This window comes from Macaca fascicularis, chromosome 15 (genome assembly GCF_037993035.2).
Source record: "Macaca fascicularis isolate 582-1 chromosome 15, T2T-MFA8v1.1".
In the NCBI taxonomy this organism is placed as follows: Eukaryota; Metazoa; Chordata; class Mammalia; order Primates; family Cercopithecidae; genus Macaca; species Macaca fascicularis.
In genome coordinates, this window is record NC_088389.1 from 57,943,120 (window position 1) to 57,968,039 (window position 24,920).

The window sequence follows — 24,920 nt, forward strand, 5'->3', positions numbered from 1 at the left end:
TTGGTCTATCTCTCTGTTTTGGTACTAGTATCATGCTGTTTTGGTTACTGTAGCCTTGCAGTATAGTTTGAAGTCAGGTAGCATGATGTCTCCAGCTTTGTTCTTTTGGCTTAGGATTGTCTTGGTTATATGGGCTCTTTTTTGGTTCCATATGAAATTTAAAGTGTTTTTTTCTAATTCTGTGAAGAAAGTCAATGGTAGCTGGATGGGGATAGCATTGAATCTATAAATTGCTTTGGGCAGTATGGCCATTTTCATCATATTGATTCTTCCTATCCATGAGCATGGAATGTTTTTCTATTTGTTTGTGTCATCTCTTATTTCCTTGAGCAGTGGTTTGAGTTCTCCTTGAAGAGGTCTTTCACATCCCTTGTTAGTTGTATTCCTAGGTATTTTCTTTTCTTTGTAGCAATTGTGAATGGCAGTTCACTCATGATTTGGCTCTCTGTTTTGTCTATTACTGGTGTTTAGGAATGCTTGGGAGTTTTGCACATTGATTTTGCATCCTGAGACTTTGCTGAAGCTTCTTATCAGCTTAAGGAGATTGTGGGTTGAGATGACGGGATTTTCTAAATATACAATCATGTCATCTGCAAACAGAAACAATTTGGCTTCCTCTCTTCCTATTTGAATACCCTTTATTTCTTTCTTTTGCCTGATTGCCCTGGCCAGAACTTCCAATACTATGTTGAACAGGAGTGGTGAGAAAGGGCATCCTTGTCATGTGCCAGTTTTCAAAGGGAATGCTTCCAGCTTTCACCCATTCAATATGATATTGGCTGTGGGTTTGTCATAAATAGCTCTTATTATTTTGAGATACATTCCATCAATACCTAGTTTGAGAGTTTTTAGTATGAAGGGTGCTGAATTTTATTGAAGGCCTTTTCTGCATCTACTGAGATAATCATGTGGTTTTTCTCATTGGTTCGGTTTATGTGATGGGTTACATTTATTGATTTGTGTATGTTGAACCAGCCTTACATCTAGGGGTGAAGCTCACTTGATCATGGTGCATAAGCTTTTTGATGTGCTGCTGGATTCGGTTTGCCAGTATTTTATTGAGGATTTTTGCATCGATGTTCATCAGGGATATTGGCCTGAAATTTTCTTTTTTTGTTGTGTCTCTGCCAGGTTTTGGTGTTAGGATGATGCTGGCCTCATAAAATGAGTTAGGGAGGAGTCCCTCTTTTTCTGTTGTTTGGAATAGTTTCAGAAGGAATGGTACCAGCTCCTTTTTGTACCTATGGTAGGATTCGGCTATGAATCTGTCTGGTCCTGGGCTTTTGGAGGTTGCTAGGCTATTAATTACTGCCTCAATTTCAGAACTTGTTATTGGTCTATTCAGGGATTCAACTTCTTCCTGGTTTAGTCTTGGGAGGGTGTATGTGTCCAGGAATTTATCCATGTCTTCTAGATTTTCTAGTTTATTTGCGTGGAAGTGTTTATAGTATTCTCTGATGGTAGTTTGTATTTCTGTGGGGTCAGTGGTAATATCCCCTATACCATTTTTTATTGTGTCTATTTAATTCTCTCTTTTCTTCTTTATTAGTGCACTTAACATTTTTCCCTTCATTTCACTTTGGTGAATCTGATTACGTGTCTTGGAGTTGCTCTTCTTGAAGAGTATCGTAGTGGTGTTCTCAGTATTTCCTGAATTTGAATGTTGGTCTCTTGCCAGGTTGGGGAAGTTCTCCTGGATAATATCTTCAAGTGTGTTTTCCAACTTGGTTCTATTCTCTCCGTCACTTTCAGGTACACCAATCAAACATAGATTTGGTCTTTTCACATAGTCCGATATTTCTTGGAGTCTTCGTTCATTCCTTTTCATTCTTTTTTTTTCTCTAATCTTGTCTTCACACTTTATTTCATTAAGTTGATCTTCAATCTCTGATATTCTTTTTTCCACTTGATCGATTCAGCTATTGATACTTGTGTATGCTTCACGAAATTCTCCTGCTGTGTTTTTCAGCTCATCGGGTTATTTATGTTCTTCTCTAAACTGGTTATTCTAGTTAGCAATTCCTCTAACCTTTTCCCAAGGTTCTTAGCTTTCTTGCATTGGGTTAGAACATGCTCCTTTACAGAACAAGCTCAGAGGAGTTTGTTATTGCCCACCTTCTGAAGCCTACTTCTGTCAATTCATCAAACTTATTCTCTGTCCAGTTTTGTTCCCTTGCTGGTGAGGAGTTGTGATCCTTTGCAGAAGAAGAGGTGTTCTGGTTTTTGGAATTTTCAGCCTTTTTGCTCTGGTTTTTCCTCATCTTCGTGGATTTATCTACCTTTGGTCTTCTATGTTGGTGACCTTTGGATGGGGTTTCTGTGTGGACAGGCTTTTTGTTGATGTTGATGTTATTCTTTTATTTTTGTTAGTTTTCCTTCTAACAGTCAGGCCCCTATTCTATAGGTCTGCTGGAGTTTGATGGAGGTCTACTCCAGACCCTATTTGCCTGGGTATCACCAGCAGAGGCTGCAGAACAGCAAAGGTTGCTGCCTGTTCCTTCCTCTGGAAGCTTCATTCCAGAGGGGCACTTGCCAGATGCCAGCCTGAGCTGTCCTGTATGAGGTATCTGTCGGCCCCTGCTGGGAGGTGTATCCCAGTCAGGAGGCATGGGAATCAGGGACCCACTTGAAGAGGCAGTCTTTCCCTTAGCAGAGCTCGAGTGCTCTGCTGGGAGATCTGCTGCTCTCTTCAGAGCCAGCAGGCAGCAACATTTAAGTATGCTGAAGCTGTGTCCACTGCCGCCCCTTCCCCCAGGTGCTCTGTCTGAGGCAGATGGGAATTTTATCTATAAGCCCCTGACTGGGGCTTCTGACTTTCTTTCAGAGATGCCCTGCCCAGAGAGGAGGAATCTAGAGAGGCAGTCTGTCTAAAGCAGCTTTGCTGCATTGTGGTGAGCTCTGCCCAGTTCAAACTTCCTGGTAGCTGTTTACACTGTGAGGGGAAAACTGCCTACTGAAGCCTCAGTAATGGGGGATGTCCCTCCCTCCAGCAAGCTAGAGTTTCCCAGTTCGACTTCAGACTGCTGTGCTGGCTGCAAGAATTTCGAGTCAGTGGATCTTAGCTTGCTGGGCTCCATGGGAGTGGGATCCGCTGAGCTAGACCACTTGGCTCCCTGGCTTCAGCCTCCTTTCCAGGGGAGTGAACAGTTCTCTCTCGTTGACATTCCAGGCACCACTGGAGTATGAAAAAAAAAAAAACTCCCACAGCTAGCTTGGTTGGTGTCTGCCTAAATGGCCACTCATTTTTTTGCTTGAAACCCAGGGCCCTGGTGGTGTAGGCACCCAAGAGAATCTCCTGGTCTGTAAGTTGCAAAGATTGTGGGAAAAGCACAGTATCTGGACCAGAATGCACTATTCCTCATGGCACAGTCCCTCATGGCACAGTCCCTCACGGCACAGTCCCTCGCAGCTTCCCTTGGTTAGGGGATCATCATGTCTTTTTCTTTGGCTACTTTTTTTTTTTAAAGGTGGTATGGTTGTTTTATTCATTTGTACTTAAACCAAGCAAACTAGTACTGATGTCATTATGATGCAGCAAATAGAAGACTACTGTCTATAAATATTAGCATAATCAACCAATTAGGGGCTATAGTAAAACACAGAGCCAGAGGGGCTGACGAAATTAATGAAGCATGTTACAGCTTAATCCTTTACCTTAATAATTGGGTTTTTAACAATAAGTAAGTCCAGGCATGGTGGCTCAGGCCTGTAATCCAAGTACTTTGGGAGGCGGAGGCGGGTGGATCTCAAGGTCAGGAGTTTAAGACCAGTCTGGCCAAGATAGTGAAACCCAGTCTCTACTGAAAATACAACAAAATAGCTGGGTGTGGTGGTGTGCGCCTGTAATCCCAGCTACTTGGGAGGCTGAGGCAGGAGAATCACGTCAACCTGGGAGGCGGAGGTTGCAGTGAGCCGAGATTATGCCACTGCACTCTAGCCCGGGCGGCAGTGTGAGACTCCGTCTCTAAATAAATAAATTAATTAAATAAATAAATATAAAAATAAGTAAAGCCCCCCAATCACAGAAAATAGGAATATACCTTCACCACACCAATTTGTACTTTTACTTCCTATTCTTGAGGCTAGGTTCTAAATCCTAAAGATATTCAAACTAGTATTATATCTACTTATCTATAGCCAGAGACAGCTTCTATCATGTTGTCCTTAGCAGCCAAGGTTATTAAAACCTTTTTTCTCCAGAAAGATCCCATAGGAAAAAAAGAAACCTCTCTGATTTGGCTCCAATCATACCCCACCCTCCACAACGTCGACTTGATAGGCATAAAGGAAACAAAGATATGAAGGCACAACACATGGTTCCCAAATAAGAAAAATCCTATGAGGGAGGCAGGAGGGGAGAGGAATGATTCAGCCAGTGCCCAGACTGAAATTGAGTAATATCAGTTTCACTCATCTTTACATATCTTCAGGCTGCATGTTCTTGGAATAGGTTAGGAATAAATTCATGGTTTGTGGAGTACTAAAATACCTAGTGGTCTCCTGTATTTCACTGTAGCTTTCCTCAGCAGTTTCCAAGGCAGCCTCCAAGTAACTGAGAGAAGAATTTTGCTGGAACTGCATGCAGGACTTGCAGAGATTCCTCTCCATAGCTATAGAAGGGATTGTTTCAGGCCTGAATGTTCCAGGATTGGGTGCACCAGGTCTGAGTGTTCCAGGAATGGCTGCTCTAGGACTGGCTATTCCAGGTCTGGTGCTCCAGGATGAATTGCTCCAGGTTTAGTTGCTCCGCATTGAAAGTTCCCAGACGTGCTCGCCAAGCATCCTTGGGGGCAGGAAGAATAGAGGCGGGTAGGTAGGTGCTCAGGCCTTTGGAGTCACACCACTCTTTGGGCAGTTGTTTTTCTGCCACCTCTTATATATTTTTTTTTTTTTTTTTTTTTTGAGGCAGAGTCTCGCTCTGTCGCCCAGGCTGGAGTGCAGTGGCGCGATCTCGGCTCACTGCAAGCTCCGCCTCCCGGGTTCCCGCCATTCTCCTGCCTCAGCCTCCCGAGTAGCTGGGACTACAGGCGCCGCCACCACGCCCGGCTAATTTTTTTGTATTTTTAGTGGAGACGGGGTTTCATTGTGTTAGCCAGGATGGTCTCGATCTCCTGACCTCGTGATCCGCCCGTCTCGGCCTCCCAAAGTGCTGGGATTACAGGCTTGAGCCACCGCGCCCGGCCTACCTCTTATATTTTATTCTCTGGTTCTGGAACCAAGTCTTAACCTATTTGTAGCTAAGATTCAGGATGCTGTAAAGTTCTTGCATCTGCTAGAGACTGAGGTATTTCTGTCTCTGAAATCTATCACTGAGTACACATAGCTGGGTGGAAGAGAACACAGCTCTGGTCATCTGTTTCTTCACCAGGACTTTGTCTTCCTTTTTTGCAGTGCTCTTCTCTGCAGAAGTGAGTTGTCTCCCTTTGGGACTAGTGAAAGAATTAGGGCTGTCCAGACTCTGTGTGAGGCATCTCAGCAGAAGATATATGCAAGGATGGATAGTTTGTTTCAGGCCCACAAACCACAGACATTGGTGAAGAGTCTTTACAGTTGGATGCTTCAGAGTAAGGCAGGCTTTGGGGACAAGCTGGATGCACACTCATGTTATTATTGAAAAAGGGGAGGAAAAAACTTAAGAGCTGGACTGTAAAAAAGGCTAACGCTTTAAGACTTTTTTTTCTGGAAGATGTCAGAGGAATATGACCTCCAGAAGTGAAAGTATGAAGAAGTTGGGATGAAGTGAGTTCCCCCACAGTAACAGAAGGCAACCAGCTCAGTTCAGCCCTTTGGCTGCTTTTAAGTTTCTCTTCATCTTTGGTTTTCAGCAATTTGATTATAGTATTTTCAGGTGAGATTTTCTTTTTTTTGAAGATAGCGTCTCACTCTGTCACCCAGGCCAGAGTGCAGTGGTGCGATTCTGGCTCACTGCAACCTCTGCCTCCTGGGTTCAAGCGATTCTCCTGCCTGAGCCTCCTGCGTAGCTGGGATTACAGGTGCACACCACCACGCCCAGTTACTTTTGTATTTTTAGTAGAGACGGGGTTTCACCATGTTAGCCAGGCTGATCTCCAACTCCAGACATCAGGTGGTCTGCCCGCCGTGGCCTCCCAAAGTGCAGGATTACAGGCATGAGCCACCACGCTAGGCCAAGATTTTCTTTGTATTTATCTTATTGGAGTTCATTACGTTTCTTGAATATTTAAACGTATGTCTTTCACCAAGTTTGGGCAATTTTTGGCCATCATTTTCTTAATTATTTTTCTGCCCCATTCTCTCTCTCCTATCTTTGTAATTACAAACAGTTTGGTCTTTCAATATTGTCCTACAAATCAGTAAGACTCATTTTTTTCTTAGTATATTCGCTTCTTTTTTTTTTTTAAGATTGCTTAATTTTTATTGATCTATCTTCAAGTTCACTGACTCTTCTTTATCTCCAATCTGCTGATAAGCCCTTCTAGTGAATCTTTAGATACTGTATTTTTCAGTTCTAGAACTTCCATTTAGTTCTTTTTATAGAGTTTCTATTTTTCTGCAAAACATCCTATCTGTTTATTCATTATGAACATATTTTTCTTTGCATCATTAAGCAGAGTTAAAAGACTTGCTTTAAATTCCTTGTCTGCTCATTAAAATCTGGAACAACAATGATGGTTGTTCTCCATTGTTACTTTTTCTCTTGAGTATGGAACACAGTTCACTGTTTGTCCTCATGTCTAGCAATAGTTGGGAATATCTTAAACATTGAAAATGATGTGTTGTAGAGATTCTGGATTCTGTTATGTTATGCTGAAGACTATTCAATTTTTGTTTTAGCAGGCAGATATCTTGGCTGAACCCAAACTCCAAATTATGTTTTGCCTGCATAGGCAGGCAGCAGCTAAATCGCTGATGAACTATTTTAGCCTTAGCTTGGTTGCCTGAAGTTTTCCCCATCTATGTTTAGGTTAGGGGTTAGTCAGAGATTTTGGCAGTTTATATGTAGAGGTTAGGCCTTCCCTTATATGATTTTCTCTGTTTTGGAACATCTCTTCCTTTTTTCTTTTTTTCTTTTTTTTTTTTTTTTTTTTTGAGACGAAGTCTCACTCTGTCACCCGGGCTGGAGTGCAATGGCACAATCTTGGCTCACTGCAAGCTCTGCCTCCTGGGTTCAAGTGATTCTCCTGTCTCAGCCTCCTGAGTAGCTGGGACTACAGGCATGCACCACCACACCCGGGTAATTTTTTGTATTTTTAGTAGAGATGGGGTTTCACCATGTTGGCCAAGCCAGTCTTGAACTCCGTACCTCAACTGGTCCACCTGCCTTGGCCTCCCAAAGTGCTGGGATTACAGGCGTGAGCTACTGTGCCCAGCCTGAAACATCTCTTCTGACTTACAGCCATTGCCCTAAATGCTGTCCTTTGATTCTTCAAAAAGTAAGAATGCAGATTTCTTTTCAGTCTTCATCCTCTTTGAAGAACTGAGTAGGCCCTGTTATAAAAGTGGAAACTCATCCAGTGTTACTCTCACAGTCTTCTAAGGGCTGATTACACTACAATTTCTGCCTCCTTGGTCACTCTTCAATTCCTCCAGATAGTTGCTTTTATATTTTGTTCATAATTTATAAATGTTATCTACTGGAGGGCTGATCCAATAGGAGCTACTATGCCATTTTCTTTTTCTTTTTTTTTTTTTTTTGAGACGGAGTCTCGCTCTGTCGCCCAGGCTGGAGTGCAGTGGCGCGATCTCGGCTCACTGCAAGCTCCGCCTCCTGGGTTTACGCCATTCTCCTGCCTCAGCCTCCTGAGTAGCTGGGACTACAGGCGCCTGCCACCGCGCCCGGCTAATTTTTTGTATTTTTAGTAGAGACGGGGTTTCACCGTGGTCTCGATCTCCTGACCTTGTGATCCGCCCGCCTCGGCCTCCCAAAGTGCTGGGATTATAGGCGTGAGCCACCGCGCCCGGCCTACTATGCCATTTTCAAAAGCCATTGCTACTTCGAAAGGCTTTCTAGATGGTTGAGTACTGCTCTATCAATCTCAATGATGTGAGAAGTACTTAGGCCATCTCAATCATCCTTATCCTTCTAAGTTAATCTAAGACAATGGTAGCCCTGCACTGACCACTAAGAAAGCATATATCTTAAGCCACTCATTCAACTATTATAACCTGGGACTTGGTATCTAGTGATTTCAAATCTAGTGATCATCACTGGGCTTTCATATTTTCCCCCAAGCAGCCAATTCACTCTATTGAACTAATAATTTGACTCACTGGGTGGAATAGCCACTCAATCTTAAGCTCTATTCTGGCTGGTGATTGGAACCCTCCTACTCTTGGACAGAATTTCAAGTTGCCCACTGCCTACCTGTAGTGGATTCACAAGTATTATCTGACTCTCTATCTACTTGTTTTTAAATCTTGTGCTAACAATAGCTGCCCTTGATTACAGATAAACTGTAATATTTATGCAGCTCAATGTCCCCTCCTGCTGAACCTCTGTAACCAGCTTCTCTTAGAGCTTTCCTTGTCCAAATAGATGAGACCAGTACCAAGCTTCTGTCTTTTCTCACTGAGTTAAATGTTATATCTCATTAATAGATTCCAAAGTTGGAACAATAAAAGATTTTAGAGAAGTAGTGGTCTTTTTAAACATCTCCGCAAAACTGAAAAATAGAAAACAAAATGATCCAAGGCTGTTAGATATTAAACTGTGTCCAGAACAAATTCTGACACTACAAGAATTCATTGTTTCATTCCTTGAAGATATTTATTTAGTACCTATTTCGTGCAAGGCATTGTAGGAAGATACAAAGATAAATTTGATAGGATTCTGTATTCTAGAAACTCATAGAATAACAGGGGTAAATTTGTTCATGAATAATTATGCGACAAAAGGGGTTAAGATTCATAAGTAAGGGTCCAATGTTATTCCTAGAATTGTTACCTAAGTGTTTGGTTGACATTTCTTAATTTTAACTTCAATCTGTTTTAATACATTTTTTTTTTTTACATGCTCAAGGGCCTTATCATTTTGTGATCTAAGTCAGGACTCTTTAGACTATGTGTTCTTTAACATAATCAAAAGTTTTAGAGTCCTTTCAAATCTATTAAATTAGATAACTCCTGTAAGAACCTAAGTATTGCCACAAATTTAAAAAATAGGAAACAGAAGTCTGGAGTGTTTAAACTTAATACTTGCCTAAAATCACTCTGTTAGAAAGAAGCAGAGCCTAAATCATGACTCTAGGTCTTCTGATTTTTATCAGCCCAATGCTTTTGCTAATGTTATACCTGATATACATCAGAGAAAAGAAAGAGATGCATGGAGAAAGTTATAAAGAAGGTAAAATGTACCAATTTTGTCAAGAGGTATGAGGAAGTAGGAAAGGTATATGAATTTGGTCATCATAAGGGCAGTGGTGAGTTAGCTGCAAATCTCTTTCATTTAGTCCAATTAATCAATATTCAAGTTTTAAATCTAACTCTTCAGTAAATATTCAAATTTATTTATTGTCCTCCATGTAGGACAGACACTTCATGGTCTGATCCCACTTTACTTGTCCAATATCATCTCTCCATATTTTCTACCTCATAGTCAATAATCCATACATAATGAGCTATAGTTACATGTTGCTTAACAGTGGGAACATGTTCTGCAAAATGTGTCATTAGGTGATTTTGTCATTTTGTGAACATCATAGTATACACAAACCCAGATGTTACAACTTATTACACACCTAGGCTATATGGTATAACCTGTTGCTCCTAGACTACAAACCTGTACAGTATATTACTATATTGAATACTCTAGGTAAATATAACATAATGGTAAGTATTCATGAATCTAAACATATCTAAACATAGAAAAAGTACAGTAAAAACATGCTATGAAAGATAAAAAATAGGCTGGGTGTGATGGCTCATGGGACCACCATTGTATATGTGGTCTGAAGTTAAACAAAATGTCATTATGTGGCACGTGACTGTACATATTCTTTCCCTCCTTGAGAATACTCCAAGAGAATGGAGAGAATGGGCTTCCCATCTCTTTTCTCCTCTCTACTTAGCATAGTTGCTATCTATTGAAGGAAGCCATTCTTGACTACAACACCCCAGGATGGCTTAAATGCCCCTCTTACATTTTTCCCACGATATACCTAAGCTTACTCCTTTTCTAGCATTTAATACAGAAATATTATATGTTAATTACCAATTTAGCTTCTTTGAGGGCAGGATAGTCCCTGTCATGGTTGTGTTTCCATAACTTAGCACAGTGGCTTTTGCACAAATATTTGTTGAGTGAATAATAAGGATTATAAGGAGTTTCAAAGCAACAGAATATTCTAATCTAACCTCAAGAGCAACAATTTTGTTTATAGGTCATAGAAAGTGTATTCTGATCAAAACCCCAAACACAAAACTATTTAAACCTATTTAAACTTTGAACTTCTTTTGCAAGGATATCAAATCTGATCTTACCATTTCCTTTTTTATTTTTATTTTTTGAGACAGAGTCTTGCTCTGTCACCCAAGCTGGAGGGCAGTGGTGTGATGACAGCTTACTGCAGCCTCGACCTCCTGGGCTCAAGCAATCCTTCCTCTCAGCTTCCTGAGTAGCTGGGACCACAGCTGTGAGCTACCATGACTGTTAATTAAATTTTATATATTTATTTATTTATTTGTACAGACAGGGTCTCACTATGTTGCTCAGGCTAGTCTCAAACTCCTGGGCTCAAGTGATCCTCTGGCCTTGGTCTCCCAGAGTGCTGGGATTACAGATGTGAGCCACTGTGTTTGGCTGACCTTACCATTTCCTATGAGTAATTCTGCTTAAGTATAAATGTACTCACAATTATACTTCCATAGCTACAGCTCTAGAAGAACTGCATGAAATCTGAGAGATTTCTGTAATCACGAATAATTGTTTGAAATTTTAAATACTTCTAGCTTAGATCAAGCAAAGCAAGTACTTTAGATAACCATAATTCTAAATTCCTAGTATTGAGAATTTTGCTGATCTTCACTGTGGATTACACAAGTGAGTAAAATCATAGAATTTTCAAGCCAGCACTGATATAGGAAGAACTTAGTGAAATATTTGTAATGGTAATAAATAGTATGGACCTCAGGATTTGAAGGGCCCAATGAGATAACCAGGTTCATCCATCTAGTGTCTTTTGTATATGCATCTAGTTCTTTTGGAGTATTTTTTGGAGTTATTTCAAATTGGTTAGCTGGGCTTTGAATGACTATAGAAAAGGGACCATGGGGTTATAGAGATGGACTAAGTATATAATCTGTAAGTGAGAAATGCCTATTCACACACTCTTGGCATTACTGTCAACCCACCTTTATTCAAGGCTTTCATAAAGATATACTGTAGGGATGATGCTTACAAATGCTCTTAGTACCTACCATATTATAAAAACATTTAAAAAAAATTATGCATGCTTTTGGACAACAGCAATGCACTGAATTTAATTTGTACATAGAGAATGGATTCACAAACAAGTTTACAAACTTTTTAAATAAAATTGTGTTTAACATTTATCATTATTAAATTTGTTCAATTTCTATGAAATTTAGTGGAATTTAAAGTCACTTACTTGGCCTTGCAGAGGTAGTATTAAGAGCTCTATAGATTAGAGAACAAGCTAACTCATTTTTCTCAAATATCTTCTCCATTCATACTCCAAATGATGGCATTATAGCATAAATATAAAGGAGTACAGCATAAGTACGTAGGGATATACAAAAAACATTTTGGGACTGAACTAGATATGATACCATTGGTATCACTTAAATGCAATCCTGTCACTTGCTAAGGAAGAAAAAATTAGGCATTCCGTTGAAGAAGCAATTTAGCCAATGCATAATTCTTCATTTTTTGGATTAGTTCAGGTTGGAATAAATGAAAGATTTTGTTTTATAAGAAACCACACTTCTAAATGAGCAGGGGAGAAAAATAACTGTCACATATCCATACTTTATTATTAACTCATCTATCCTTTTAATTTAATGTCTCACTTATTTTTTCTATTAATAGTATTAAAAATACTTATCACTTGTTAATTCTGACAATGAGATGACAACTTATGCAGTTTCTCTCATAAAGTTTCATTTTTCACCTTCATTCAAGTGGTTTATCTTCTGGCATGACCAAAGACTAAAGAATCAACCTGGATTTGTATAGCGTATGTGTGAATGTGTGTGTATATTACACATTCAACCTTAAAAATATCATTTAAAGTTCCATAGATTTATTATCTAAAGGGATATTTAATTAAGTTTAAAAGGGAGCATATGTTAGCTGAATCAACTTCAGGATCTATTCCTTTGTATAAAGGGCTTTCACATGCCTTTCTCCTCAATTCTGAAAGCACAAGGTTCCTTATTCCCTTCACCATGAATAAGGCCGACATTTGACAGCTTCACAAGGCTGACAGGGTTACCCAACAGCCCACCCTCCCTATTCTCAATCCAATTAGACCTCTAATCCTCCAGATGAAAGGCCCAACTGCTCACGTTCCTCATGACAACGACAGCTATTGATTATTTGTCACTGCAGCTAACACCTTCCCTGTCGAGGCTGCTCTGACAGAAGCAAACCTACCAAATTAGACAGCACTTTATCTGCCCTGGAGGCCAAATGGCACAACAAGTAAAGGCTAATAAATGGTATAAAAATGAACAAATCATAACATTATGACAGGCTGATCGTTGCCAGCAGCCTCCAAGCTCAAGCTTGATGTTCTGTTAGTCTGGCTCCTTCTCTTTCCCCTCTGCTCTAGCTCCAACTTTGACTGAATTAAAGGCCAGAACAATTAAGGCATTTGACCAGCAAAGATAAGCCAATTGAAGTATCACCAAGGGACAAAAATGTCAATAACTGACTGCCATTTGTCAATACAAACATTCTGGAGATGCAAATGCTCCGGCCTCTGCTCTCCACTAGGCTGCACTGACTCACTTTCCAGCGAGAGTCAGCCCAAATGGACAATCTGTGGCTATTTAGCCAGAAGAAAAAAAAATAAAGAAAAGAGAAAGAAATATCTAGTCCCAAGAGAGGAAGTATTCTATGAAGTACAAGCAGGAGTCGCTGGGGTGGGGAAGAAGGATTGTATGAGAAAAAGAAAGATAGCAAAACAGGACTATTCTTCCTTTAAAAATATTCTAATATTAGACAACTGGAATCTCATAATATGTTTTTGCCCACAATATATGCCTCATGTAAGAAATCCTGGATCACTTGGGAGAATTAATAAAGCTATAACTTTAGAAGTACACTCATTCATTCAACAACTATTTTTTGAGCACCAACTACTTGTCCTAGGCAATGGGGATAAATTAGTGAATAGACAGACCAAAAATAAATCCCTAACTTCATGGAGTTTATATTCTAGTGGGGCAAAAGACAATAAGCAAGATAAATAAGTAAAATATATAGTATTTTAGATAGTGTTAAGTGCTAAGAAAAGACATAAAGCAGAGTAGGGAGAATACAATGTGTGAGGTGAGGCAGGTATTAGACAGGATTGCCAGAAAAGGGTTCACTGAGACAGTGACTTTTGAATAAGAAACTGATGAAAGCAAGGGAGTTCAACACAGAGATTCCTACTGGAACGGCATTCCTAGGAGAGGGAAGAACAAATGCAAAAACCTGTGGTGAGAGCTTGACTCACCTACTAGAGGAACAGCACTGAGGTCAGAGTGGTGTACGTGGAGGAAATACGGGAAAGATTAGAAATAAGGTCATACAAACAACAGAATTCAGAACATGAAATAAAAGGCTTGATAGGTCACAGGAAATACTTAGTCTTTTACTCTGAGATGGAAAATCTTTTTTTTTTTTTTTTTTTTTTTTTTTTTTTTTTTTGAGACAGAGTCTCCCTCTGCCACCCAGGCTGGAGTGCAGTGGCGTGATCTTGGCTCACTGCAAACTCCGACTCCTGGGTTCAAATGATTCTTGTACCCCGGCCTCCGGTGTAGCTGGGACTACAGGCACGCAACACCATGCCTGGCTAAGTTTTGTATTTTTAGCAGAGATGGGGTTTTGCCATGTTGGCCAGGCTGGTTTTGAACTCCTAACCTCAAGTGATCTGACTGCCTTGGTTTCCCAAAGTTCTGGTGTAAGCCACTGTGCTTGACTGTAAAATTCCTTTAAAGGATCTGGAGCAGAGGAGTGACACGCTTTGATTTAAGTTTTAAAGGATAATTCTGGTTGATATGTTGGACACAGACTGCAGGGGGCAAGAGCAGAAACCAGGAGACCAGTTAGGACACTATTATAATTATCCAAGCAAGATTACTATAATAATCTAGGCCAATGTGATGGTGGCTAGGACCAAAGTGGTGGTAGAGGGAATGTTGAGAAAAGTGGTTGCATTCTGGATAAATATAGATTTGTAGATAAATCAACAAATCAAATTTGTTTATAGACACCAGTATCATACAGGTGAAAAGGACTTTGTATAAAAATATTAATAGGTGCTCAACGCGTGTTAGTTGAATTGAATTCTCTACCTGGCAGTTCTGTTTAAAATGCTATGCCTTGCAGCAAGGGATCTGTGGCTTCTTTTTTCTTAGACAGGGTCTTACTCTGTTGCCCAGGCTGGAGTACAGTGGTGCGAGCATGGCTCCTAGCAGCCGTGACTTCCCAGGCTCAAGTGATCCTTCCACCTCAGCTTCCTGAGTAGCTGGGACTACAAGCATGTGCCACCATGCCTGGCTAGTTTTCGTCTTAATTTAGTTTTTGTTGTTATTTGTGGAGATGGGGTCTTGCTATGTTGCCAGGGCTGGTCTGGAACTCCTGGGCTCAACCCATCATCCTGCCTAGGTTTCCCAAAGGAGCTCTGGTTAAACACAAATTTTCTAAAGATGACTTTGACTTTAAGCACAGACTTTGGAGTCAAACAGATATGTGTTTGAAGCCTGGTTCTGCCACTTAATGACAAATTACTAAAGCTCTTGAGTCTCAGGTTTTTCATCTAGACAATGTGATATTTTATCATTCTTGACTGGGTGAGCAAAAGGAGTAGAGATGTAAGAAGAGGTTAAGTTTCCTTTTAGCCCAGAATTAGAATAGGAGGTGATCAAATAATATTTTTATTGCTTAAAAAATCCTCAAGCTCTGTCCACTATAAAAGCCTAGAAACAATCACCAACCTGGTAGTAGTAAGCACCCTAGATCCTAGATTGTGTTCTCCAAATACTTTTTCCTACTAAAAGTAAAGCTATTGGCGAAATAGCTGATTCCAGGTCTGAAGCAAAAAATATAGAAATGAATCTGGAATATTTGGACATAGCAGATAGCAAGTGAGCTATCAAATACTAGGCTCATGTCAAATGGATCCAGAAGTCTACTTGAAGGGCCTCCCACAGGCCAAAAATAGAGTAATTTGAATACTAATTAAGGATAATAACTCCAATGGATTGATACAGCAAATATGTTAAAATCATACTAAAAAATTCTAGGCCTTGTTCATAATGATGCTAAAAATGAAAAAATTAATTGATTATTCTAGGAGGATGCCAGGAAACCAATTTATTATTTTAAAAATTGGTAAATAAAGAGGGAGAATCAAGCATTCATCCTTCCTTTCCTATATGAACTGTACCATTCAGTAATCTAATAGTAGACAAGGGGAAGTTTCTCTTTAATGAATTATTCCAGATAATAACGGTAGGATAGATGTTAGAATTAGAATATCATCATTTTGCAACTCCTAATGAACAATGGGCTCTAGGCACTGAGCATCACTAAGTGTTAACATCATAAAAATAGACACAATGAAACATTATGTCCCTCCTAAGAATGAATGTACCATAATAATAAAACAGTTCGCCAAAAATTGAACTGTAATTCTAACAAAAATGATAAACGCTTGAGGTGATGAATACTCCACTTACCCTGATATGACTATGACACATTGTATGTCTGTATTGAAACATTACATGTACCCCATAAATACATATACCTACTAAATACCCATAAAAATGAGAAATTAAAAAAAGAAAAAAGAAAAAAAAATTGAACAATAATCAGATCAAGTCTTCAGATCCAACAGCTAACTTACAGGTAATACACAGGTCTGAGGAATAGGTTTATCACACCTGAAGGGAGAATCATCTTACTGAGATAATCAGTCTAGACTAAGACATCAAGTTAGGTCAGGGGTTAAGCCACAATAGCCAAAAAATTATAAACAAACAAACAAAAAAAGCCAAAAGAAACAAAGAGAGATGGAGAGTGAATCTATAGATTAAAAAAGACTTGACATACCAGCCAATCACAACATATAGCCCTTATTTGGAATCCATTTCAAACATGTGTAAATAAACAAAAACATTTATGACATTTATGAGACAATGGAAATTTGAACATCAATGGGCCACTTTATGATACTATGATATTAAGTGATTCTTGCTACATTTTTTGAAAAATATTATCATGATTCTATTTTAAAAGGTCATTTCCTCTTAGAAATACATATTGATATACCTAGAACTTAAAGCATAATAAAAAAAGAAATACATATTGATATAATGATATCACTGCAATATCTGAGATTTGCTTCAACATGGGAAGGGGAGAAGTTAATGAAGGAATACAGGAAATAAGATTAGCATGACCTGGTAATTACTGAAGCTGAGTGGTGACACATAGAGGGTCATTTTACTATTCTATTTTTGAATATGTTTGAAGTTCTCCTTAAGAAAACATTTTTAAAAATAAGGCTTAAAAAAAAAACTTAGTGTCAAAGTCACTGACTCTTCCTTTCCCATCTGTAATTTGCAGAAAATTCAAGATATATTTAATATTGGCTACAACACAGTGACTATAGTTAATAATAACGTATTATATGCTTGAAAATTGCTAACAGAGTAGATTTTAAGTGTTGACACCATGTATAAATATGAGGCAGTAAAGATGTTAATTATGTACTACCTCATAATTAATTAAGCCAATTCACAATGTATACATATTTCAAACATCATGTTGTACACCATAAATATACACAATTTTTGTCAACTAAAATAAATACATTAGATAAAAATAAAATTGGACTTCTTACCACCTCTGCCACTACCACTCTGGTCCAAGCCAACATCAACTCTCAGCTTCCTAATTAATCTCTCTTCTGCTTTCATCCTTTGACAGTCTATCCTCAACACGGCAGTTAGAATGAATCTTTCAAAATATAAGCTAGATCATATTTTCTGTGCCCAAACACTTCAATAACTTTACCCTCTTGTGCAATGTAAAAGTAGAATCATTAAATAGCATACAGGCCTTCTGTGATCTCTGAACTCGTCCTTACTCGACTAGAGCCACAGTGGCCTCCTTGCTAAATGTTTCTTGTAAATACAAAGCATGTGCCCATTTCTGGACCTTGCACTTGGCATATTCTCTCCCAGAAAGGTTTGTTCCTTCATAATCTTTAAGTATTTGCTTAAATATTACTTTCTTAAGTGAGGTCTACCCTGATCACCCTATTTACATTTGTAAACCTCTGCACTCCCTATCACCCTCACCTGTCTTATTTTTTTTCCATAGCATGTATCCCTATCTGACATAATACTATATATACTTCAAAAATGTATTCACTTGTTTATTGGTTTGTTTCCCACCAACAAAATGTAAGATCCTTGAAGTCAGGGATTTTTGTTTTGTTGTTCACTGCTGTGTCCCACATATATAGAGCAGTACCTCATGATTAGTAGGTGCTACATATCTGTTATTAAATGAATTCTTTCAATTTTCAGATCATTGCTTTTTAAATTCTGAATTCAGAGACTAGATCATTGCTTTTTATCACTACACTTCTCAATTAAGTTTGTGGGGTAACAACATGTGAGGTGGTGCCTGTGTTTGTTACTGAAACAGCTAAGTGATTTGACCATTTCCTCATTTGGGAGCATTTGGGAGGAAATATCCACATTTGCTAAAACAAACAAACAAACAAAAAAACAAAACAAAACAAAACAAAAAAAAAAAAAGAAAGGACGTCAAGGTAGGGTAAAGGTTAGGGTCACCCCAGTGGCAAGAAGAGTATGTAGAGCTGGTTTTCTTGTAGCCTAGAGCTAAAGGGCAATGCCAGTAGATGGAATTCCATGAAGGTGACCTACAGCCTATGGCCATTGCTTTTGAAAGTAGTTACGTTCACAAAGTTCTGTAAGTGTCCAATAGAAATTGTGGCTGACACCATGGATTGCCTGGCTAATATATATGCCCATCCTCTTCTAGGCTTCTAGGCCAACAGAACCCTGATTTTGGTTGTTCTCCTTTTAAGTAAATACGTATTTCAGAGAAGACCGGGTCCTTGCCAAACTCAGAAGGTGACTTTGTTTTTCTGTTTTTGTTTTTGTTTTGAGACGGCGTCTCGCTCTGTCATCCAGGCTGGAGTGCAGTGGCATGATCTTGGCTCACTGCAACCTCCACCTCCCAGGTTCAAGCAATTCTCTGCCTCAGCCTCCTGAATAGCTGGGATTACTGGTGCCCACCAAGGTGACTTTGAATGACATAGCAATCGGGAAGTTTTCATTTTCCTTGCCAAGGGATGGGATTAGGCCTGGGAATCAAAGGAATGGAAAGAGCATCTGCCACAGGGCTCCTGAGATTTTCCACGTTCAAAAGGTAAATAAGATATGGGCATTCAATTTTTCTGCTTCTAGATATTGTGGTCTACATGCAATGCCTGAAATTTAGGCAGCCACCTTGAAATTAACTCCAAGGAAAGCTAGCCTAAAGTACAAGCCAACATCCTGATTATAGCAGAGGATAAAGATATAAAAACCCAGGTCCTTGCTAACATCATTGAGCCACTGAGTTAACCAACCCTGGATATTACCTCTTGTTACGTAAGACTGCTTGATGTATAAAATAACAGATGTGCTTGTCATCTAAGCCACTTTTATGTTATTTGTATTAACAGAAAATGTGCATTAATGATATAAATTTCCATGATGGACCCAAATGACTATAGAGCCATCCAAGCAAATATGAAATATTTCAGGAAAGGAAATCAGTTAAAGCACAGACTGCATTTCTGAACTCTAGTTGATTGTGCTACCGGCCCATTACTTATTATTATACCATTTAGTCTATTATTTCCGGCTCCTTTTTGAGGCCTACATGGTGCTTCATGTCAGTTCCCAGCCTTTTCTTCCAGGCTCTATTTGCTGTGTGAGATGCTCTTTGCAGGAAGTCTAACTGTTTATTACTCTGGAAGTTTTAGTTTGAAGTTTTTTTAGTTGACAAACAATGAATGGGATTGCTAATTATCTTCTGGGGTCCTTGTGACCTTCCAATTTTGCCAGCTGAAGTTCTCTATCTGTAGGTTATGCTCTCCTTCCCTCAGTTTTGGGGCTTACCTTGACTCTAATCAAGGCAAGATTTAAGTCTAACTCATTAGTGAGATTAGCAAGAGTCAAATCAACCTAAGCGAAGCCTGACCAGATAATGTAATTCAGTTTTCTGTCTTGCTCCTGCAAACCAATCCTAACCTTGTGCCCTAAGGTCTGGAAAATTGATGTCCATCCACCCATCCATCCATCCATCCATCCATCCATCCATCCATCCATCCACCCAGCCATTCAACAGCATTATGGTCTTAGTCACTGGGGCTCCAATTATGTTCTTTGTAAACTAACTTCAAAACCTTCCTAACACCCAAATTTCTTCAATTTCCTAGCACCTCAATTTCCTTCCTTTTGTGAGTTCTCCTAAGGAATGAATTATAAGGCTCACTTCTGGCAGACTGACAAAATTAAAGTAGATCATATTCAAATTCTTTTGGAGTACAACACTCAATTTACGAGGTTTTTTTTTTTTTTTTGGAATGGGAGTCTCACCTTGTCACCCAGGCTGGGATGGAGTGCAGTGGTGCAATCTTGGCTAACTGCAACCTTCATCTCCTGAGTTTAAGCAATTATCTTGCCTCAGTCTCCCGAGTAGCTGGGACTACACGAGCCCGCCACATCACACAGCTAATTTTTGTATTTTGGGTACAGATAGTTTCACCATGTTGGCCAGACTGGTCTCAAACTCCTTATTGCAAGTGATCCGCCCAACTTGGCCTCCCAAAGTGCTGGGTTCACAGGCATGAGCCACCATGCCCAGCCAATTTATGAAATTTTTGTCATAAGAAGACAACTGCCTAGACTAAATGGTAGTAGAGGGAATGGGAAGAAAAGAATAAATGTGGGATGATTGACAAACAAGATCAACAGAACTTTTTTTTTTTTTTTTTTTTGAGACAGAGCCTCACTCTGTCACCCAGGCTGGAGTGTAGTGGCATGATCTCAGCTCACTGCAACCTCTGCCTCAAGGGTTCAAGCGATTTTCCTGCCTCAGCCTCCTGAGTAGCTGGGATTACAGGTGCCCGCCACCATGCCCAGCTAATTTTGATCAATAGAATTTGATGTGTCTTGGGACTGAGGAAGTCAGAAGGAGTTAAAGATTAGGGTAATATTTTGAGCCCAAATTACTGAGGAATAATACTTTTCTTCATAACAATGGGGAAATTGACAAAGGAAGCTATGTTTTAGGTTACAGTGGGATATTTAAATGTAAATTATGGAGGGAGGTAACTAACTGAACTAAATTTAGGAAAGAGAGCACAACTGTAAATTCAGACTTGCAAGTCAGTCTTATCGAAGTGAAGTAGAACAACTGAGTTCTGGGGAGAAAGTATAAATGCAGGAAAGGACTCTACTGACTGACAAATGTGTGTGTTTCATAATCTGCACATAAATGATGAGACTAAAAAGGTAATCTGCTATGCTGTTTGGGAAGACAGTCAATTAGACATCCAGGATTTCTTGTTATTATATATATCACTCTGTATTCAAGATACAGATGCATCCCTTTTGAACCCTGAGGACTACCTCATAGGGTTGTAAAGTTGTACAAATGGTGCAATGCATAACCTGTATAGTTATCTAGCAGTCCTGCCTCAGTGGTTGACTGTGCTAAATGGCAAGATCTTTAAAATCAATGAAGAATGTCTTTCTCACCTCAAGAATCCTCCATGCATAGAGAGTGGAACAGAATATGCCCTCAGCTTATAGAGAGTGGAACAGAATATGCCCTCAGAATATGCTTGCTGAATGAGCTCCCAGAAGGGCATTGTTTCAAGGTTCTCTTGACTGTCTTCATTTGGAAGTAGCAAAGGCTTCATAAGATACATCAGAGCAAAGCCTGATGCTGCTCTGTTCATAATTTTACAGCAATCATTTGTATTTCCAGAGGCTACCCTGGTTAGAAATCATGAAGTGGGTTCCTCCCACAATACTGAGGACACATAGTTTGGGGAGATGATCCACCGTAGCATTTTCATTGTGGTCAAGTGTGATGACATCCTCCTAGCACATCCATTCTGACAACAGCAGAATCATTAGCTTCGATTCATTAGAAGGGGATTTTGATGAATAAACCTTTAGCTACACTTCTGAGAAGGCTCCAGAGTTATGAGGCAAAAAAATTAATTCCAACTACTCAAGCAGAGACACTGGGCAATTTCATAGTTATTAGTATAACTCAGATATAACATTTTAATAGGAGGCATCCTCAGTGATGAAGATATTTTCTAGATGAAGATATTACTGATGAAGATATTACCAGAAGAGGGGTGCTATGAATACCAGAGAAAACTGCCTTCTGTTATAGTTTAGTCTGTATTTTTTATGTATTTGTGTTAGTGTGTTCTAGCAAATAGGAGGTAATTCTTATGGAATTCCTATCTATAATAATGTTCCAGGAATAGCTTTGTGTCTATCTGGTGTTACTAGTCCAAAGATTAAAAACGCTGGATATAATTTTCTCTGAAAAAAGTAAAAAACCTATTAACATAAAAGGATGTAGCTAGTAGAGCCACTCCGGGCCATTGACTATCTGTATGTCAGTCTGTCATTTACTTGGTTATCTCTGCAGAATATACTATTTATCTCCAAGTTTTGGAAAATTAATTCTGATTTTTCAATATCTAGTTCAAATTATCTCTCCTTCATGAAACCTTCCCTAAAACTTCTCCTCATTGAATATTCCCTTCCTCTATCTTTCCATACCATTTTGTTTGTATTCTTTTCTAGTACATATGCATTCTACCTTATACTTGATTTTTTTGTAGATTGTCTTAGCCCATTTGTGTTTTTACAAAGGAATACCTGAGGCTGGGCAATTTATTTTAAAAACAGGTTTATTTGGCTCATGGTTCTGCAGGCTCTACTAAATGCATGGTGCCAGTATCTGCTTCTAATAAGGACCTCAGGAAGCTTCTAATCATGGGGGATGGTGAAGGAGCAGCAGCTATGTCACAAGGCGAGAGAGAGGGCGAGAGAAAGGGCGAGAGAGAGAGAGTGGGGAAGGGTGCCGGGCTCTTCTAAACAGCTATCACATGAACTAATAGAGTGAGAATTCAGTCATTACCTCTGGCACCAAGCCATTCATGAGGGATCTGCTCCTACGACCCAAACACCTCCCATTAGGCCCATCTTCCAACCACTGGGGATCAAATTTCAACACGAGATTTGGAGGGGACAAATATTCAAACTATAGCATAAATACAGCTTATCTACTCCATTAGAGTTAATTTTGCTTACCTTTGTATTCCCCACAGTATTTAGTCCAGAGCATGGACCAGATGATAATTATAATAGTTAATATTCATTGGGCACTATTTTGGTGCCAGGCACTGAACTAAGTAAGAAGTTTGTGGGCATCAGTTCATTTCATTCTCATAGGAATGTGGTAGTTTAGGTATCATTATTATTCCCATTTTTCAGATGAGGAAACTCAGAATTAAAGAGATGTCACAGAGCTAATAAATAAATGAACAGGGACTAGAATCAATATAGGTCCAACTCCAAGAACTATTCTCTACTCTTTATTCAATATACTTAGAGAATTGAAGTGTAATAAGAACTCTGTTGTCATTGAAAGTTATAAGTGGAAATATAAAGATTTTTTTTCTGGAGTGCTAAAGCTTTTTGCATTACCAATCAAATCAATATTTTAAGAATGGAATGCAATAGTTATGGTACAGAAAAGACATGAAAGGATTCCCCTGGATCAGCTAAAATATATCCTATGAGGTCTTCACTAAATATAAGAATATAACAAGATAGATCTACTAAGAGGAAAGAAAAGCTATCATTCTTTACAAATAGATAGGAAACTTCCCAAATAAAAGCAATACAGATGGCAGAATAATAAAAACTGGAATGAAAAATTGGATATGCTATGCCCTTATTGAGTGACAAATGTTCTGTGATATATACTATGTTAAGAAATACTAAGAAATATGAAAATAAATTTAAAAAATGGGAGGTGAGAACAAGTAAGCTTCTTCTACATTAGAAACATTTAAAAGGAGACCATAAAAGTGCCAGAAAAGATAGCATTTTATTGTAGGAGATAATGAAAAATGATTTGGGAAATGAAGGAAAACAGGATTTAGTACCCTTTTTGAAGTCAAAGATCTGAAACTCAGTTAAATTACAAAGAAAATAAAACATTTAAGGAACTGCAGGAATTGCAAGGAATTGTCACCATTAAAGGTTGGCAAAAAGTCTGGCTCAAAATAAAATTTAGAATTTTTTGAAAGTCTGTTTTTGAACTTTTTTCAGACAATAATAATGCATGCCTCTTGTGAAAATGTTTTCCTATAATTTAAACCATGCGTGTTCTCATAATACCACTATAAGAAATTTCTACTATTTCTTGGCCGGGCACGGTGGCTCATGCCTTAATCCCAGCACTTTGGGAGGCCAACGCGGGTAGATCACGAGGTCAGGAGATCAAGACCATCCTGGTTAACACGGTGAAACCCCGTCTCCACTAAAAATACAAAAAATTAGCCGGACGTGGTGGCGGGCGCCTATAGACCCAGCTACTTGGGAGGCTGAGGCAGAAGAATGGCATGAACCCAGGAGGCGGAGCTTGCAGTGAGCCAAGATTGCGCCACTGCACTCCAGCCTGGGAAACAGTGCGAGACTCCATCTCAAAAAAAAAAAAAAAGAAACTTCTACTATTTCTTTAAATCTTTGCAACGTATATGATACATATGTATAACTGTGGTTATTTTTTAAATTATTTATTTATAAAAACGGTTTCTACTATACATATCCTTCTGCAGCTAGCTTTTTTTCAGTTAACAGTATGCCCTGGACATCTTTCCATGACAGTACATACAGATTAATTAAATGTTTTAAAGTGGCTAAAAAGTATCCTACTGTATGAAAAATAGATTATATTTAACAACTAATGATTAATTTACCTGTATTTTGCCATTATAAACAATGATGAATGAATATCCCCTGTGTGTGTGTATATATATAAATATATATGTATTAGTTTGAGTGTTTTATAAGGTACATTTCTAGTTGCAGAATCTAGAGTTAAAGAACATGTAAATTTTTACTGCTTTTTTTCTACCTTTTTGTTCGGTTTAAAAATCTTAATACTATCTGAAGCACAAAAGAACACATGTTAGAAGAAAAAGAGGAAATAAGGAAACATACATATATGAAACATATGAAGGGTAAACCAGAAATCAATATAGTTGATTGTCATCAAAAGCAGGGAAAATAAGACAGAAAGGACGTGGGAGTGACTGAAATTTGTCTAAACCTACTTTTCCATGTAGTTTCAACTTTTGAAAAAGTTAAATCAATAAGGATGGGAAGGAGGGGAAATTAAACTGAAACATATAAAAACAACTGTATTTTAAATACACCAGCACCTTGGGAGGCTGAGGCAGGCAGATCACTTGAGGCCAGGAGTTAGAGACCAGGTGGGCAACATGGCAAAACCCCATCTCCATTAAAAATACAAAAAAAACACAAAAAACACAAAACAAAAACAAAAACAGCCAGGTGCAATGGCTCAGGCCTTTAACCCCAGCTACTTTGGGAGGCTTAGGCTCGAGAACTGCTTGAAC

At 38.9% G+C, this 24,920-nt stretch overlaps 1 protein-coding gene and 1 pseudogene across 14 annotated transcripts in view; both read right to left on the bottom strand.

Moving 5' to 3' along the window:
• Positions 1-24,920, bottom strand: part of INVS (inversin) — a 238,021-nt gene that overhangs the window by 160,087 nt on the left and 53,014 nt on the right. The window lies entirely within an intron of this gene.
• LOC102135724 (homeobox protein NANOG-like) lies at positions 4,292-5,750 on the bottom strand (annotated as a pseudogene).